The following is a 19,667-nucleotide window of genomic DNA, read 5'->3' on the forward strand; positions in this document are numbered from 1 at the left end:
CCCACACACACAAAAGTCCTGTTGGTTTTGCTCCTGGCTAGCTCACCTGGTGGTTCTCAGCAAGAACTTGAATTGAATGCCCAGGTCTGGAGGCACCACTCTCTGCTCCCTTCTCTGGCTCTCTGAGCCTTTACCGTCAGACAGAAGGCGAAGAGAGACGCAAGCTCGCTGTGAACAGAAGTTGGCCTGCAGTAGGGGGCGTCAAGCAAATAATACAAACTCCCGAGGAAGCTGGGGCCTCCCGACGGCAGTACTGATGGCCTCGCCAGAGCCCTCCCGAGGAAAAGGGAGACGTGGGGCTCAGCCCTGCCCCGTGCATAAGCGCTAGGAGGCCGCCGCAGGACTTAAGGCCCGAATCCTCCCACCCCACCCCACCCGCGGCGCGGATTTCGCTCGGTGCACCTGAGTGTTCGCCGCAGGTTCGAGCCCAGCTGCAGCAGCAGCAGCCCGGGCCCTGCCTCCCTCCTCCCGCCCGGCGCGCGCTCGCTCGGCAGCACCCCGCGCTCCGGCACGCGGGGACCCGGACGAGGCCGGCGCGCGCTGCCGAGCCGGCTCCGCTCCTGCAGCGCCCAGCCTGCCTGCCTGGCCCGGCCTCGCGGCGGCGGCGGGCCCAGAGGAGCTAGTACCGCTCCGGCGTCCCCAGCCGGGCGAGGTCGCCCCTCTCTGTCTGTCTTCCCCCGGCCGGCACCCGGCACGTCCCACCACGGCCCGGCCGGGGAGGAGCCGAGCCGAGCCGAGCCGCGCTGGGCCGCCCGCCTCGCCTCCGCTCCTCTCCGGCTCTGCAGGGCGAGGAGGGGGCGGGCCGTGCCGCCGGTGACTTCACGGGGAGGCGGCGGCGGCAGGCGGCGGGGAGGGGCCGGGCCGGGCCGGGGCTCTCGCTGCCTTTCTCCTTCTGCAGGGCGAGGAGGCGAGAAGCAGCTGCTCCCCCGGGCGGGACCCAGTGACTGAAAGCAGCAGCTGGGGCAGGGGCGCCCCGCGGATCTCGGTCCCGCCCCACCGCCGGCGGAGGAGGATGGAGCTCGGGTAGTCAGGGCGAGCCGGCAGGAGCAGGTAAGAGGCAGCTTCTCCCTCCTCCTCCTCCTCCTCCTCGCCGGCTGGGGCTGCGCACGGCAGGGCAGGTGTCCCTGCCGCACGGGGGACGGGACGGGACAGGTGCGCTGGCGGCTCCGAGCCCAAATCCTGCCCAGCGGGCAGCAGGCACCAGTAGCACCGGCCTTTCTCCGGGATGGGATGGGGGGGCAATAGGGCAGAGCCCCCTATTTCGTAACCGTGCGTGAAGCCTTGCCTCTGGAAAGGCAGGCAGTGCCCCCCCCCCCCCCCCCTTCCCCAGCGAGCTCCTGGAAGGGATTCTGCATTGCAGAATCTGTGTTCGCGGCTTGATCCGATGGGGGAATGGAAGCAGCCTGCTTCTCGGCCGTGTCCTCCCTGTGTGGGTAGGAAGCCGGCATGTGCAAGGGATGACCCCTGCTGCGAGACCTTCACAGGCCATTTGTGAGGGAGGCATTCACGGATAGATGGTCCGCCCCCCCCCCCCCCCCCCCCCCCCAAGACCGACAAAAGGGAAAGGGTCAGGCTCCATGTGAAAAAAACATCCGTCAGAGTTTACAGTGTGACTTGTAATGCAGTGAGATATCGTGTGCATATCAAACATAATGCAGCAAGGTACAAACCATTTCCCGTCATTTGAATTTAAACGTCTCCCTAGCCCTACACTTCCCTTAATGCTTCAAGCATCTCTAGGCTTTTAGAGGCTCATTATCTTCCCCTATGAAAGAGAGACACACAGCATATCAAGGCACAGTAACTGGAAATAAAAGAACAAAATGTTGACTGCTGTGCTGTGGTTTTTATCAAAACATTATCCCCACCGCTGGCCAATGTTGTACACACCCTACCCTTCTCCACCAGCTCTGTAAGGGACAGGAGGAGAGGGGTGGAAATCTGTTCTGTTGTCCCTTGGATGCCCCTTCAAATTTGGCAGTCAGTGACGTCATCGTTTAATAAACTCTCGTGTCCGCCACACCTCAACCGTGCACCAACTTCCAATATATCCTTCAGACAAAAACTATTTAAACATGAACAAAATTCAACCTTTCTAATTTTTTATGTGACCTTTAGCAGCTGAGGCTGATACTTGAAACTGATGATCAGGGTACCTATGTTGCATAAATTGATTGAAAATACTTTGGATATAATGTGCTTGGCTCTAACACTAAAGTCAATCCACAGTCAACACACACTAGCCCTAAAGAAACTGAAATGCCTTGTGAACAGGTTTAAAGAAAATCGACCTACCACAAAACCAGCTCAAATGGTTGACATTGAATTTGGAAAAGATTGGTGTGGCATAAATTTAACATTAGTGAAGTGTTTTGGGACTCTTGGCTAGAAGGTGATGTAGAAATGCAAAGTATTGTATTATTTATGATCAGTTATTAACATTTATGGTAGGGGAGGGAGGTTGTAATCTATTTTCTTTTCACTCCTGAAATATGAACCTAAATGTTTGGGGGCCCATTTTCTACTCTCTGTATGAGTTGATTAGATTATTCCCTTTATCTGATAAGTAAGGGCCAAATTCAGTGCTCAGATGCACATGCACAACTCTCAGTGGCGTAAATCAAAGTAAAGCTCGCTTATCTGAGCGTAGCATGTGGCTCAAAGAGCCCATGGTCCGTCATGACCTGTCTCCCTCTGGGACATTTGTTTATTACAGTCACATCTCAGCTTTGTAAGGACCTAATGTGGGACAAGAGCAGAGCAACCCAAAAGGAGGGAACCCATGAAAGTGCTAGTGCCGAGAACTTAATGTGATATAGTATTGAAATAACGTTTTCTTGAGCTTTGCTTTTTCATGATTCTGCATTTCGATGTATATAGTTTACAAGAAACCCAATCATCTGTGCAACAGTTTAATTTTCTTATACAAGGATGGCTCTTGAAAGTATCATATGGGCGTAAGCGTTACAGTGGTCAGCTGTAATAGGCTAATAGTTTGTTACATAAATAGAGCACAATGAACCTGTTGTTCACCAAGTCACAAAGAGGTAACTGTATTTGAAAAAGGTGGCTTGTGGGAGTTGGGATACAGGTGCATACACCTTTGGTCTAGCAGTTCAGATTCTGCTATGGTTGGTAGTGGCTGAAAGCCACTACTGTTTGGTTGTATGTGTGAGCTGAGTTAGGGGGTCACACTTCCGTTCCGAGTGGACCCATGTCCACAACGCCATCAGTGGGCCTCCAGTTTGCTTAAGGAAAACTGGTACTGCTAGTGGCCATACGGTGCTTGTTCAGTGGGTTACCAGCTAGAGGTATATGTACGATTACTATATGCACCCTCACTCAAGAAACTTAATACCTGCTGGTAGGAAGGACAGATACATACAACTATACTAATCATTGCCATGCTAGTCCTCAGTGTAACTATATTACTATAAATCAGAATACTTAAGATATGAGATGGCATAAAGTACCATTCCACAACACACAGTTTTAGTGAACCCAGGTTGTCTGTATATAGACAAGGTTTAAAATGTAAGTGATGTTTTTAAAACCATAGTCAACATTTTATTTGTCAATTTTATTATTAAGGCTGTTATGGATTTGATAAAATTTAATATGTACCTAGCTAAACAGCCTATCTCAGTTCTTACTAGTGTGCAGTGCTGCATCATATCATTTGATACCTGGATAGAGTTCTTCGGTATAGTACCTGTGTAAGTGAAAATATGTTACATTTTTTTAGTACCTTGACAACTGTTTGTCACTGTATTTTTGTTAATCTTGATTGTCTTGCCCTCTTAGAAACTTTATTTTTTTATGTCTGTCTCTTTCTATTTGGATAAAATTAGGTTTCTTAATTTCATCAGCTAGAAATAATATTGTGGTGGTGATGTAGTTTTGTATCGTAAGAGATCTCCTGGCAGCCTTAGAAATAGTGATTTCTGTACTGCTAACAGGAGGACAACAAAACTTTATTTTTCGTGAGCCTGCAATTCATGTATTCATGGAGATGAAGATGGAGTTGGGACTGGGAAAGGAGAATTGGAGTAAAAATTTGTAGAACATTTGCCACCAGGTAATTTAGACCTCAAATTTTACTGACTTGTGTTTGACAGTGTCCCTTTTTTATTTGGGTACAGAAAAATATATTAAATGGAAATTAAATCTGACACTTTAGTTAAGAAAATATCAAGCTGCTAAAATATCAAATCTTGCTGTCAGAAAAGTGAGGGCTGTATTGAGAGAGTGGGAGGCTATTTTTTTAGCTGGCATGGTCTTTGTGTTTGAATGTACTTTAATTTTCCTTTTAGCATGCACCAGTTTAGCAGCATAAATGTGTGTGAAGAAATCTGTTCCACTGTGTAAAACTAGATGATACAGACATTCAAGATGAGATAAACGGTGGTGCTCTGTTGATCTCAACAGGAATATGTTGACTTACCCCACCTAAGCATCTAGTCCTCTGTTTTCAGTAGGAGTGAAATTTAACCAGTTTGAGTAAGGCTTACGTGGGACTTAAGTGGTGCAGAGACCTTAAGCAGGGACTTCATGTAGGAGTGAATTTTACCCTACAGACAGGTGAGCTAATTCAACACAAACTCTGCCACAGTGTTGCTCATGATTATGCCATACAATAGCAAATAAGTTTTCTGTTCCTTGGGTAGTCATATTTGGGTTTTACTGGCAGAACGATTAGCCTGTGCTTTGTAAATAGAAAGCATTTGTTGTTAACTGTGGTTGTTACAGTCCTTCACCTTTACTTGCTGTCCTCCAGACTTCACCAAATGTTAACCAAAAAAGATCCAAATGAGAAACTTCTTAAATGTACAGGGACTGGACATGCAAACATTTTTGCTAACTTGCTGTTTTCCATTGTCTTCATAGCAAAATTATATTTGATGGATTTTAAAAAACTTGAAGGAACAAAATGAGTTGTGATGTGTTTCAAGCCTTATTCTGAGTTTCCTTTAGATTCTGGCTCTTCTTTCAATGCTTTATTTTGAAGTCAGTACTAAGTGCATTAGGGTATCTGTCATACAAGTGGCTCTCAATAGCAGTCTTTTGCTGTAATTTTACCGGGTCACTGACATTATCAGTACTCATCAAGTCATGTATTTTTTGGATGAGCCATTGATGAGCTTTTATGTTTGAAGTAAACAGACTATTAGGTTGTATATTTAATTATTTTTAAACATTATTCTTTTTGTTCTTTAAATACAACGTTATTTAGGATTATTTTTATTATCTTGCTAAGTATTTTAAACTCAAGCCTTGAAGTCTGAAAGGTATGTGAGTAATAGATATTATTGGTTCATTTGGACTTGCTTATCACTTCTCTATACAGTTCTTTGTTATCCATCAGCATTTTAAAACAAATTTTGATCTAAACAAAATAATTCACAAATCTAACAACTGAAGACTTTTTGAATTTATTTAAAGTAGCTTGAAAATTTATTTTTCAATGCAGTTTACAGAATACATTTTGAGTTTGTTTCCTTCACGGGGGAATGTTGTGTCTTTACAATTTCTTTCCTTGACACAATGTTCAGTGCAAATCTAGATATAAATAGTAATTGCCAAGAAATTCATAGATTCTAAGGCCAGAAGGGACCATTGTAATCATCTAGTATAACACAGACCACAGAACTTCCCCAAAATAATTCCTAGAGCATGTTCTTTAGAAAAACATACAACCTTGATTTAAAAATTGTCAGTGAGGGAGAATCCTCCACAACCCTTGGTAAGTTGTTCCAATGATTGTCACTCTCACTGTTAAAAATTTACACCTTATTTCCAGTCTGAATTTGTATAGCTTCAGATTTCAGCAATTGGGTCATGGTATACCTTTTGCTGCTAGACTGAAGGCCCATTATTAAATATTAGTTCCCCATGTAGGTACTTATAGACTATGAACAAGTCTGCCCTTAGCCGCCGTTTTGTTAAGCTAAATAGATCAAGATCTTCTTGAGTCTTTCACTATATAAGGTACATTTTCCAATCCTTTAACCGTTCTCGTAGCTCATCTTTGAACCTTCTCCAATTTATCAACATTTGTTCTGAATTGTGAACACCAGAACTAGTCACAGTATCCTGCTGGGCTTAGGAGTGCTGTTACTGACTGCAGTGGGATGAGGAATGGGTCACCTGGCTCTTGTTTACTTGGAAATTAGATTTGTTTTTTAACCCATCAATGTTTTCTGTGTTTTGGATCATGTGTCATTTTAAAGGTTAGCTTCAGCCTTCAACCTTTGGTATAGTCTAATAAATTGAGACCGAGTAGTTCATATATAGAGCCACTATTCAGAACATTAAGCATTTTATCAATTTAACTTGATTTTTGGAATTGGATATCTTTAAATACAATGTATGTGGCTCCAGACCTACTGGATTCAGTAATCTGCTTAGTAAATTTGTCTATATACGTGCACCTTGCTTAGTTTTTATTGCTTTACATACAATGATGGTACTTCCTCTTTTAGTTTTTAAATCAATTACATTTATATTTCAATTTAAATAGGTTTCCCAAAATCATTAATTATTGATGTTCTACTTTACCCATAAAGAAACTGGAAAGCAGTGTGCTTGGAAGTGTTGTAATGTAACACTGATTACTTTAGCTAAACAATGCATGAACTTGCTTGGTGAAAGTATTTTTAAATACTGCCATATCAGGAATGTTAATCTTTATTTTCAGAATGGGCAAAACTACTAATAATTTTGAACGTATTGGGGTGGAATCAGAATATTTCACATTGTTTAAAATTTCATCAGTCAGAATATTCTGAGTTGTGCTATCTCTGATCTCTGGGCGTAATTTCTATATTTTAAATGTGACACTTAAACTACTGTTCTGTCTATATGGAGGATGGACTACAACTTTTTAGTTTCAGGTAGCTCTTTTTTTTTTTTGCATCAATCTTTGTATTTTGCAGTTTCTCAGCATTCTGCTGTGTTCCTCCTTTCCAATCTGTGATACAGCTTGATTTTAGTAAGGCTTTTGATACAGCCCCACATGATATTTTTCATAAGCAAACTAGGGAAATGTGGTCTAGCTGGAATTACTGTAAGGTGGGCATATAATTGGTTGAAAGATCATACTCAAACACTAGTTATCGATGGTTCATTGTCAAACTGGGAGGGCGTATCTAGTTGGTTCCTGCATGGGTCAGTCTGGAGTCTGGTAATAGGCCATATTTTCATTAATGATTTGGATAATGGAGTGAAGATTATAAATTCTACAGATGACAACAAGCTGGGAGGAGTTGCAAGCACTTTGGAGGACAGGATTAGAATTCAAAATGCCATTTGCTATTTAGAGAATTGGTCTGAAATCAACAAGACTAAATTCAATAAACTACCAAATACTTAAGAAGGAAAAATCAAATGCACAACTGAAATGGCTGGGGGTTGTAATGAATATGATGCAGTTGCAAAAAAAGCTAACGTTCTGGGGCGTATTAACAGGAATATCGTATGTAAGACATGAGAGGTAGTTGTCCTGCTCTACTCAACACTGATGAGGCCACAGCAGGAGTATTGTGTCCAGTTTTGGATGCAACACTTTTGGAAGGATGTGGATAAACTGGAGAGAGTCCAAAAATGATAAAAGATTTAAAAAACCTGACCCTAAGAGGAAAAGTTTAAAAAACTGGGCATGTGTAGCCTTGAGGAAAAAAGACTGAAGGGGGACCTAAGTCTTCAAATATGTTAAGGGCTGTTACAAAGAGGAGGGGGTCAATTGTTCTGCATGTCCACTGAAGTTAGGACAGGAGGTAATCATCTTAATCTGAAATTAGGGAGATTTAGGTTAGATATTAGGAAGAACTTTCTACCTATAAAGGTAATTAAGTGTTGGAACAGGTTACTAAGGAAGGTTGTGGAATCCACATCACTGGAGGTTTTTAAGAACAGGTTGGACAAACACCTGTTGGGGTGGTCTAGATTTATTTGGTCCTGCCTCAGCACAGGGTGGGCTGGATTTACTGACCTCCCAAGGTTCCTTCTAGCCCTATCTTTCTGTGTTTCTCTTAGGATCAAAGAGCATATAGGAAAGCTCCAGTAGTATTTTACTGAGTAATTGTATGTATTGACTAGTCCATCAAGGGAAAATCAGAATCTTTGCAGTGAGTGAGCACACAGTAAAAGAATGTTGATTCTCTTTTGTTACACTGATTGTATTTCAACTATCGATACTGGTGTCTGGAATCAATGTCAGGGGCGCTAGCCCAGACCCCGTCATCCCTGCAGCACTGATTTGAGGATCCAAGCTATCACACACTTGCAACTTATGTGAAGTTATCCAGTCTTGCCACCTCTCAGATGTGTTTTGTTTAAAGCTCCAGAGTCCGGGCGACAGGTGACTGCATTTGAATCTCAGCCTTCATTAAGAAAAGTTTCTAGCATGTATGAGTGCAGAGAGAGTCTGAAAACAAACACTAAGTCTCAAAAAGCAGAGGGCAAATAAGACCCAGCATTTATTAATTTTCAGAATCACATGATTTTTAAGCCAGTCCTGTGATCTTTTGAGTCCTGACTCATGATTTTTGAACACTTAGGCTACTGGTATTGGTAACCCTATCCTAAAATTACTACCTTCCAGAATCTAATACAGCAGATAGGTTCAGCCTTCATCCTGCAGCTACAATATCACCCTAAATTAATCAGGTTGTCTCCTACTTGGCCTCCTCTCATGGGTCACAGCATACATTACTCTTGTTAATCCTGTCCCTCACCAGACTCTTGTCCCTCTGCACCTGTGAAAAAGTGAATGTGTGATCTTAATTAACTCTTTTCCTGATTTCAATTTTAAATTCTCTCTCAACTGAATATCAGCAAACACTGGTTTGGTTCTACTTTTGTTGACAAAAAGTGCATCTCCTCTTTACACCTTTCATTTGCCTACCCAGAGAAAAAATGGGGTTCTTTAAAGAGAAAGGGGTCATCTTATGATTTTGCTTACAGTTTGCTACATTAATTACTTCTTCCTTGAGTTGGGGCAGCAGCATGGAGAAGTGAATTTCAGAGCTAGGTCTGATAGCTGTTTTTTGCCTTGTACTAAAAGAGCACTTGAGATTGTAGATCTTTTCAGGACTGTGCATTAGTTCACAGTAGAAAGTTTCATAGCAACAAGTTTGTTTTATACAAATACATTGTCAGGGCCACAGTTGTATAGAAGTACCTGTTTATAGTTACAATTCTCCTGGATGTTAGTGCTGTGGTAAAATTTCTAATTTCTGTTAATCACTAAATGGTTGGGGTCAGAGCCTCAGATGTGCTTGGAAATAATTGCCCGCATTTATGCTGTTGTCTTCCTCCAGAAGGCTCTCAAAGTGTTTCACTGATTTCTTTCTCTCTCATTTGAATAGGACAGACAATCATGTTCCACACCACCCAGCTCAGGGACGGAAGCTGAGGCTGCTTTAGCGATGGCAGCACTGTACATGTTAGGGCAGGAAGTGCAGAGTAACCTATCAAAGAGAAACTACAGAAAAATGTTAGTAGATAGAATGCAACAGCCCAAAGTGAAATTGAATCAAGACAGTTGGATTAATAATATGATCCCTATTCATGGTGAGACTGAGGAGGAAACAAAAGAGGTCCAAGAATCTTACTTTATGCTTCCTTCAACTTTGGTGTGCTAAGAAAATAAATATTATGAGAGTTAATTCTGCCAGGTGCAGTGGAGTGTTTGGTTAGCTGAATGCCTTTTTAGTGTCATCAAGGGATTCTGATATGCAGTCCATCAGCTGAAATTTTCAACTGGTAAACCCAGTTGGAGGTTGTAATTTGCCTTGGGTAAAAGTGGGTTAAGGACTAACAAGCCAGATCTAATGGTAGAAGATTCAGTCCTTGGAATTCAGAGAAATAGGATTAATGAACTGCATGTCGTGGCACAATTAGGCTGCTGGGTAACTAAGTACTAGCACCTAGTGAAAGGGACCAGTGGAAATTGGAGCTGGTCAGAAAGTGGGGGTGAGAGAGAAATTGCACATTTTTTATGATGAAATTTAAATTTTTTAGAACAATTCTGTGCAGCTGTAGTAGCCATATCTCCACCTAGCATAGGAATCTTATTTCTGGAGATTAAATGTTCGTTGCTAATTATAACTTTTATTTTTCCTGTATTTAGCTAATATTAAAGTTGTCTTGTTCTTTTGGTCGTGGTTTTAGGATGTCTGGTTCCTTTCTTTATTCCTGTAAATATTTACCCTCCAATTTTGTTGGCTTGTAAATAAACATATAAACCTTTGTTCTTCCCATCTTTGGATGGTTGTCTACAATCTCCAGAGCAGTTATCAGGGGAATGGAGTGCGTGGGAGCAGATTAATTTTCAAATACCTACATGGGAAAGGGATTTCTGTTAGTAGAAAAAGGCATAACGAGAGCCAATGGCTGGAAGTGAAGCTGGGCACAATCAGACTAGAAATGGTGTGACCTTTTAACAGTGAAGGTAACTAACCATTGGAACCATTTATGAGGGGTGTGGTGGATACACCATCATTTGTAATCTTTAAATCAAGACAGGACACCTTTCTAAAAGAGAGTTTATAGCTCCACTAGAAGCAATAGGGTTGATGCAGAAATCATTGGACGTGGTTAGAATAGATCAGAATGGTTCTTTCTGGCCTTCATAATCTAGGACTCTCTCTTTGATGGAAAACTCTAACTTGATCTCCTCCAGAGCACCCTACTTAAATCCCTGGGTGTGAAGGCAGATAGATAACCCTGGGCCCGTTAGCCAAGGTGACAGCAATTTAGTTCATATTAAACCCACTAAAACGTCCATCAAATTTCATTTTTGTAGTCAGCTAAGCATGGAAGTCATAACAAGCAGCATGCACAAGAACATAATACAAATAAATAATATTGTTATAGTAGCGCCTATTGGTCCCAACTGAGACCAGGGACCTCATTATGCTAGGTGCTCTGCAACACATAGTGAGAGACCGTCCCTGCCCTGAAGAGTGTGGAGCCTGAATGAACAAGAGAGTGGGAGGGGAAAGAGAGGCACAGAGAAGTCAAGCAACTTAACCAAAGTCCACAGCAGGTTAGCAGCCCACTCAGGAATAGAACCCATGGCTCTGGAGTCCCAAGGCAGGGCCCTGCTGACTAGATCATGCTGTTCGCACATAATCTCATGTGGAAACCCCCGTGTCTGTCTTCTCCCTCTGACGAAAAGTTTCTTTGGTAAAGGAGTCCAGGAAGCAAGAGCACTGTGGCTTGACGGAGAGTGGGACAGAATGAGCTGAAGAATTAGGTGTTCTTTTGTTCAGGCATTGATGCCCAAAGAGCAAGTGTGGTAAATCCATTGCTGGGTAGCGCTTATCCCTCTGCATCACTGTGAAGAGAAAAAAAAATCACTGAGGACTTCGGAGACCCTGACTGGGTAATGCAACTTGTTCAACTACAGTGCTTCATGGTTCTTTCTTTCAGGAGGAAGGCCTTCCTGGAAAGACTGCACTTACTGAGGGCTGCAATTCTTCCCAGTTAATAGGTTCATATTCCCTTCATTCTGTATCGTGCAAACATTTTTCTAGCACTGAGGCAGATAAGAGTACTGCAGAGAAAAGGCATATGTAAATGTCATAATGCTAAATGTCATAAGGTCTGTTGTTATCTATTGTGTTCTGACCAGGGATTACATCATGGGTTTCTATTACCTCCTATTAAACAGGCATTCTCTATCCCCTATTCCCTTAAATGCCTCCAGACCTAGCCAGCGGGTTCATGTACAGGTGGCCTACTGTGAGGCAAACCCACAGCCAAACCAGGGCTGCTCACTCGGCTGCAACGACTCACCTCCATGCTGGGGATGTTAGTTGGCAGCTCCTTCGCTGAGCCCTGAGCATGGGCGAGTACCTGGAGCGGTTCATCCCCTTTCTGCAGCATGGGGGAAACCCTGACACACATCTACCGCAAGTGTGCCAGGTTGCAGCCCCTTTTCCAGCTCCTCCAGAACCTTCTCCTCAGGTTCTGGCTGCACTCTCCCCCCCCCCCCCCCCCCACACACACACACACACCCCACCTGCTCTATGCACACTCCATCTGTGGTCCCACGAAGTCAGAAGACCTTGTCAAGCTCCTCCAGGAGGAGGATGCTGGACAGGGAGGTGCTCTGCGACTGTGGGGCCTATTCCGCTCCTCCCTGAAGTCACATCTCTAGGCAGAGTTCCTCTGGGCTGCATCCACTGGCTCCCTGGACACCTTTGCCTTCAAGGAGCAGTGGGCACTGTCCGGGGTTCTCTGCTCGGTGTCCTCCCTCTGGCTCCCGGCTTTTGACCCTGTGACCCTCACTGCCATTATTTGAGCCATGGGTCCAGTAGCTCCTTTTCTTAGACCAAGGAAGAGGTCTTTAGACGTGGGCAGGTGCAACTCAATAGCTGCAATGGCTCACCCATCCGACAGGGCCTGTAGTGAGTGACTTGTCGCTCAGGCATGCTGCCGCAACTCCGCTGCATTGACTTATCTCACAAGCACAGCCTTCAGAGGCTTAGCCCTCAGACTGGTGCAACTTACCTCGGAGCAGGGCCTGGGTCAGCTGACCCCCAGGCACAGGTATTTCACTGACCCCCAGACCTTCAAGTTAGTTTGTGCAATAGCACTACTTGGACAGGAACGCTCCTGCCACCTGGCGGTGTCCAGCCTGCTCCTGATCTGGTTTCTGTTCCTGCCTCCAGCCTGGCCTCAGCCTTTTTCCAGCCTGTTTCAGCCTCGTTCCTGCCTTCCCCTGACCTGCTCCAGCCCTGCAGCTGCTTGCTCACCCCCTAGACCCTTGGGCTGACTCCAACCCAGCTTCGACATTCAGCCTGCTTCCTGACTGACTGCAATCCCGAGTTGGCTTCTCCGTGGACTGTGACCCCAGTTCTGACCCACAGTCTGTCCCAGATCCCAGGGTCAGCGCTGCTATCGGCCCTACGTCTTTGACCACCACTTCAACCACCAGGCCTGGCCACCTAGAACTAAGAGCCTGACACCTGTTCCCACACCTCCACCCACCTGAGGGAGAACCTTTCCAGCTAGGAAAGAAGGATTGGGCAGATAGGTGACACATGAAATCCTAGGACTTGCAGTTTGGAAACCCAATAGTATGGCTTTGCAGTGGGTCCCAGATTTGCTTGAATTGCCTCGTTTGTGACTAAGCATGAGTTGCAAACTCTTCATTGCTTGTGATCCAGGAGGATCTTATTTCAAGCAAGCTCTTGTTATGTGTTCAGCAGTCCCTTGTTCACTGGCACTCACTGAAGTGAGCTTATTAACGGTTGTGGGGTCATAGTTCTGGCAGCCCAGCAGATAAGCAAACACATACTCATACCAGTAAACCTGAAGGATGTGCATCCATTTTAAATGTTCCCAGCTTGACTCCTCTCCACCAGTGTTAAAAGCAGCATGCAGCAGGGTTATGCTATTCCTGACACAAAACAACCTGCCACTGCAGTCTGGACCTCAATTAACTTGAAAATATAAATCATTAGCTTCTACAACCATATGAGATTAATTTTCATGCCAAAGTCATATGGTAATGTTTTGAAAATTTCTTTTTAATCTAGTTGATCAAGTCTTTGTGCCCTTTATGAAAGAGAGATTTGAGAAATAAAGCCACTGTATTTTGCTTTCTTTCCAGTTTGTCATCATAACAAAGTTTATTTAAATCAAGGCGGGGAGGAGTATTTTCTCCTTAAGGGAACAGAAAATAGCAACCCATTCAGCCTTTAGATTTTTTTTTTATCTCATGTATTGATAATCTAGAGATATGGATAGATAATTTCATAGTTAAATGTTGTTTCCATGGAAGAGAACCCACATCTCTTCCTAAAATGAAAGAACATTTCTGTGTGTGACCTATTTGTCAGTAGGTGAATGTGTGCAAGCCTTAAATAAACCCTTACTCAAATTTCATATTTTATCTCCCCACAGTAAATGCCTTATTTTTATGAGAAGGGGGTTCAGAGGACATCTAACATTGTTCTTCATGCTATTTGCAGCTGTGGATACAAAGGAAATAGTGACTATGTATGTCTCAACTAATCTTATATAAGTAGTAATAACATATGAACTGATGCTTCATAAAAAGGATTCCTGTCTGTTTGCACCTAGCAAAATCTAAGATTAACAATTTAATATGACTCAACCAAGGAGGAAAGGACCCAGTCACCATTAACTTACGCAAGTGTATGTCTGATGCTCCTTGGGAGCTATTTTGCCAAAGGGCTGGGGAGCAGTGAGGGTGGCTGGTAGGCCATGTCTTTGGCATTGGGTGTCTGGCAGATCTCAAGGAATACCCTGTCCATTCTGTGGAGTGGAAGCCATGCTCCCTCCCTACTGAAATGATAAGAAAATGTCTGGAGCACAAACTTGTGACATTCACTGACCCTGATATGGAAAGTGCTCATGTAGGGGATGATTTAGCTCATAAATAGCACTTCCCTGGAGATTAGCATTTTAGTTTCAAACCCTGCAGTCCTAAAGCAGTGAATGGCAGATCAATAGGCTGCTTGGGAAGGGCAAAAGTTTTGCCTCTTGAAAACAGCAGATTTAATCAAGCGCCGGATACTTGCTTTGGGAAGTATTTAAAAAAAAAAAAAACCCTCCTAAAAAAGCTCCTCTTCTCATTTCAAATGATGCACGCTGAACGCTGAGTGACCCTATCAATGTACTAGGCATGTTTTCCTGGAACACAGTATACAGACTGTAGCTCCATATACATGTGTTTGCTCATTGCTGTTGCATTCTTTCTTGGTGATGGTTATGGAAAGGCACTTTGTTTAAAGGAGAAAACAAATGACTACGTTTTCCCAATTCCTAGTCCTCTTCCTTTTTTAGCACTCATATTAGGGTATGTCACAGCTCAAAGAGGAGATTATTTTATAGTTAATCTACTTGATGCAAAGAAATCCTGAACACTAGAAGAGCAGCACTTCAACAAACAAATGGTAACTTATGTTTATCTTATGTTTTTTACTGTTACCCTGAGTAAAATGTAATAGGTGATGGACAACACTCAAAATTTTATCATTTGAAATAATAAGCACTGTATGTAATCTTTCTTTTTCTTTTAGCATAATAATAAGAATAGGGTTTGTTCTTGTTATGAAGATAAATAAGATGAACCAAATCTATCTGCAATGTTATTACAGATGTTCTAGCCAAGTATGACCTTTCAACAGCTCATGTTTAAGTAACAAAGAATGAGTTATGGAGGAATAATAATACTTATTCAAAACAATGTGCAGATATTTAATTCTCATGATGGCATTTTGTGGGTAGGGGCATGATTTGTATTGTTCATACCTTACAAATGGGAAAAAACACGGAAAGAGGTTAAGTGAGTTGCCCAAGATCATGTAATAATCAGTGACAGAGCTGGACTTTTTGCTCCTGATATCCAGTTCCGTGATCTAAACACTAGCCTTTTCTAGGAATAGCCAATGCTTGTTTACTGTTTTGAAATATGTTTTTCAAAAACCCTTTTGATGCACAAAATACTTAGACCCTAAGAACAATTTCCCAGAGAACTTGCTCTAATTTTTGTTTGTTTCTATAAGACTGTTCAAAAACAGTCTGACTGGCTACTTGGTAAAATTGTTGATGCACAGTTCTGCTATCTCTATTGGTCCTGCACATTCCCACTGTCTGTGCAGTTGGAATGCAGTGATACTATACATATTTGGATATAGCAGCTCTCCTTTTTCTTTCTTCAAGCCTTGCACTGTTAAATTAGGTCACTGCATATATTGCATGTTAAATAAGAGAGACTTTGTGTAATACAGAAGAAGTTAGTGTCCATTCTTCAAACCAGCAAGAATTACTGGAAAAATACCTTATTTAAGTATACATCACACACATATCTTGCATATTCACAATTCTTTATACTACTAGTTACACACAAACACACTAATCAGTTCTTTGTTGGGCATGGGTCTATTCTCCTGAAAATTGTGGCATTTAGAATCAATGGAACCAATGGGCCAAATTCTCTCCTCAGTTACACCAATACAGTATTACAGATGTCAATGAGTAACTAAGGAGAGAATTTGGCCCCAAATACTCCATGACCTGATGCAGTGAACATCTATGGTTAGTGACAACTGTCCGTTTTCTAATCAAACATTTACAAATTTTATGTTTTAAAAACTTGGGCTGACTCTAGGAAAGGGCATTTATTTTTGTAAAAAAATAAAATCAGAGATTTGAGTTGACACAAATCTATTTACCGAGGTGAGGTTCAACTACAGACAGACTTGGAGTAAGAAATTGGAAAAGCCCCTGAGTCCCATTTTGAAAAGCAGAAAATCTGGGCCATTGACAGCAGCTCCAAACCCATCTCTGGGTTCTCTGACTTTCTGTACTTGCACAACAATCAGTATCCTAACCCTAAACATGTTCACCTAAGACCACGCCTATAGGTGTGCGATTCTTCTTAAACTGTAGCATTGAGATATTTCCGACTCTTACATCTCTGTTACACGTTCCTGAGGACCCAGCTGAATTGACGGAGAAGGATGAGCTGATGTGTATTTTCTGAGGAGGGGATGATGATGATAACATAGCGTTGTATATACTACTTTTCATCAGCAGACCTCAAAGCACTTTACCAAGGAGGTCAGGATTGATATCCCCTTTTTTACAGGTGGGGAAACTGTAGCACAGGGAGATGAAGTGAATTTTGCAAGGTCACTCTGCTGGTCAGTGGCTGAGCAAGGAATACACCCCAGGTCTCCTGAGTCCCAGTCCCGTGCTCTAAATATTAAGCTACACTGGCTCCAGTTAGAGCTGGTTCACATAATACCGCCAAACCTGCAGCTGCCAGGCTTCCCCAGTCTTACTAGGGTCCCACCAAGTAGGAATGATAGCTAGTGAGATGTTTACCACTCACATGCCAGGGCCGCCTGGTGTGGTGTACAAGCTGATTCATGAGACCTCTGTGGAGATCTCTTGAAACCCTTGAGGGAAAAATACATACATTGTTTCTTGACATACTAGTTGAGGACATGTATTCTTTCCAATCTGTGAAATTTAAGCCTTCCCCCCAGCTGGTGTGGTGGAGCTGTCTGTGGTAAGATGGAGTGAAGATAGTTATACAGTGACTTTTGGGGCTTGTGTTTGGGTGCTAAACTGAAAAGCTTTGCCAGGGATGGTTGGAGCCTGAATCCTGAAAGGATTATTCCAGACTCCAAAATCAAACGGGATTGAGAGGTAGCCTTTTCTCTCTGTTCCACTCCTTGCTGCCTCTCCACAGTAAATATCTACAATGCGTTTAAAATCATCTGCTATAGGGTTCAGCTGCCCAAGTTATGGTCCTGTGAAAATGGAAGCAACTGAAAATGAAACCCACTGTTCTGTACATATGCCCTTATCTTTGCTATTGCTTCAGACGTCCATGACTGTGCTGATACTCAGAAATCTGTCTAGCATCTCTCTCGGTCGACGTGTCCACCCTGCTTGATCTGCAATACAAACACAAAACCAGCACCTCTTTGAATCAAAATAAAATAGGTGGAAATTAATACAGAACAATGAGATCTGTCTATTCAAAGCGGTTTTCTGTATCCTGGCATACATGATAGCCCTTACTGTGGTGTTACAATGTTCGGCTAGTTTTTGAACTTGCCAGTAAAATGTAATTCAAATATAGTTGTATTACTGTGGCCAGATGAGCTTGTTTAACACAAGGAGTATGTAGTACTGTGACCTAGTGTGTGATCATGTCTTCATCAGGTGGCTGATCCCAGCAGTTATAACAGCCCACTGCTACAGTGTAGATAAAGGAGTTCTACTTTAGCTCCAGTGGTGGTGGTTTGTGCTTTTGGTACTCTTGGGTTTGATCCCACTGACGACTGTTGGTCGAGTATAACATTAAATGTTTCACAAATCCATATCTTACGATGTTGTGCTAGAGGCCACCCTGCGGACTACCAACTACCACTGTAACAATGGACTGTTGTTGTTACCCCTTTGTAACCTCCTCTTTATATCAATTGCCTGTATAACTTCAGGGTAATCCTATGGACCTAACTTCTTCCTTAGTTGTGATCCTTGTCATACTAAAAGTAGATATCCTCCTGGGTGGCTTTTTATTCATGTTAAAGTACAATCTACTGATGCTGGCAAATAGGTTAGAATCGTAGGTCTGGAAGGAACCTCAAGGGGTCTTCTAGTCCAGTTCCCTGCACTCAAGGCAGGGCTAAGTATTATTTCTAGACCATTCCTGACAGGTGATTGTCTAACCTGTTCTTAAAAACCTCCAATGACTGAGATTCCACATTCTCCCTAGGCAATTTAGTCCAGTGCTTAACTACACTGACAGTTAGGAAGTTTTTACTAATGTCCAACCTAAACCACCCTTGCTGTAGTTCAAGCCCATTGCTTCTTGTCCTATCCTCAGAGGTTAACGAGAACAATTTTTCTCCCTCCTTCTTGTAACAACCTTTTATGAACTTGAAAACTGTTCTCATGTCCCCCCTCAGTCTTCTTTTTTCCCGACTAAACAAACCCAATTTTTTCAATCTTTCCTCATAGCTCATGTTTTCTAGACCTTGTATCATTTTTGTTGCCATCCTCTTGACTTTTTTCAGTTTTCCCACATCTTTCTTGAAATGTGGCACCCAGAACAGGACACACTACTTCAGTTGAGGCCGTATCAGTGTGGAGTAGATGGGAAGAATTACTTCTCATGTCTTGCTTACAACACTCCTGCCAATACATCCCAGAATGATTTTTGCTTTGTGTTAGATGTTACACTGTTAATTCATATTTAGCTTGTAACCCGCTATGACCCCCAGTTCCCTTTCCACAGTGAAAAGGTGGGAGGACCTGTGTCAATAGCCTGTTTAATGGTGTATGGTTCTTCAGTTAACCATATTGCATTAAGGACAAAACTCTTTTTGTCTGCAGTGCAGACCTCTGTTCTCTTTTTGTTGCACATATGAAACAAGGGTATAATGTACATTGGAGCTCTGCTTTCCTGATGAGAGATCCATAGTGTGGATCAGAAGGGAAAGCTTTGGCTTAAAAGTGTAAGAGTAAAGTGAATATTCTTTGGCACAGACTGAGTCTATGAAGGCAACTTAGACTCATATAATTAGTAAAATATTGATTGCCCATATTTTCATTTATCAACAATACAATTATGTATTTATATATAAATTTGACCTCTTTATCCAAAAGGATTTTAATGATCTCTACATTTGACAGGCAATGTGATCTACTATATATAAGCATTAGAGATTAATTTCCAAGACTGTTCATTTTTTCCTGCTCCCAACTTAAGTGTACAAATGGCCCAGTATAGTGACATGTATAATGTCAGTACTCATCGCAAGCTCTAAGGGGAAAAAATAGAGGTAGTGGGAAAAATGATATATTTAGACATTCTAGAGAATATTAGTCTGAATATTGATAATCTGCATGCCAGATTTGCTTCTGGTTCATTACTGTCTTTTTAAGGAAGCCTGAAATCATTAGTACATTTTTAGTAGAATTGAAACAACACCATTGGTAATAAGTATAATAAAACAGCTTTTTAAAAAGGGACGCTCCATTCATACATTACAAAATATTTCAAATCAGCTGAATGATGGCAGATATAGAGTGATAAAGACTTCTTACTCAAACATCAAATGCTCTTTTTCAGTATGTATTATGTATGATTCACTATATCGCTAATA

At 42.5% G+C, this 19,667-nt stretch overlaps 1 protein-coding gene across 3 annotated transcripts in view; it reads left to right on the forward strand.

The window, feature by feature from the left end:
- Positions 1-585: 585 nt before the first annotated feature.
- OTUD7A (OTU deubiquitinase 7A) overlaps positions 586-19,667 on the forward strand; it is a 227,277-nt gene continuing 208,195 nt past the window's right edge. For 2 of the 3 annotated variants that reach the window (XR_010917407.1, XM_067534772.1), the window contains exon 1: positions 586-1,050. The gene's annotated coding sequence lies outside the window, so the exon portion shown is untranslated. Of the gene's footprint in view, positions 1,051-14,751; positions 14,934-19,667 lie in introns of those variants that run through there. The other variant, XM_067534773.1, reaches the window with a different exon arrangement.

Source organism: Emydura macquarii, unplaced genomic scaffold, assembly GCF_026122565.2.
Source record: "Emydura macquarii macquarii isolate MOO-44397 ecotype Brisbane River unplaced genomic scaffold, CSIRO-AGI_Emac_v2 contig_3451, whole genome shotgun sequence".
NCBI classification, from domain to species: domain Eukaryota; kingdom Metazoa; phylum Chordata; order Testudines; family Chelidae; genus Emydura; species Emydura macquarii.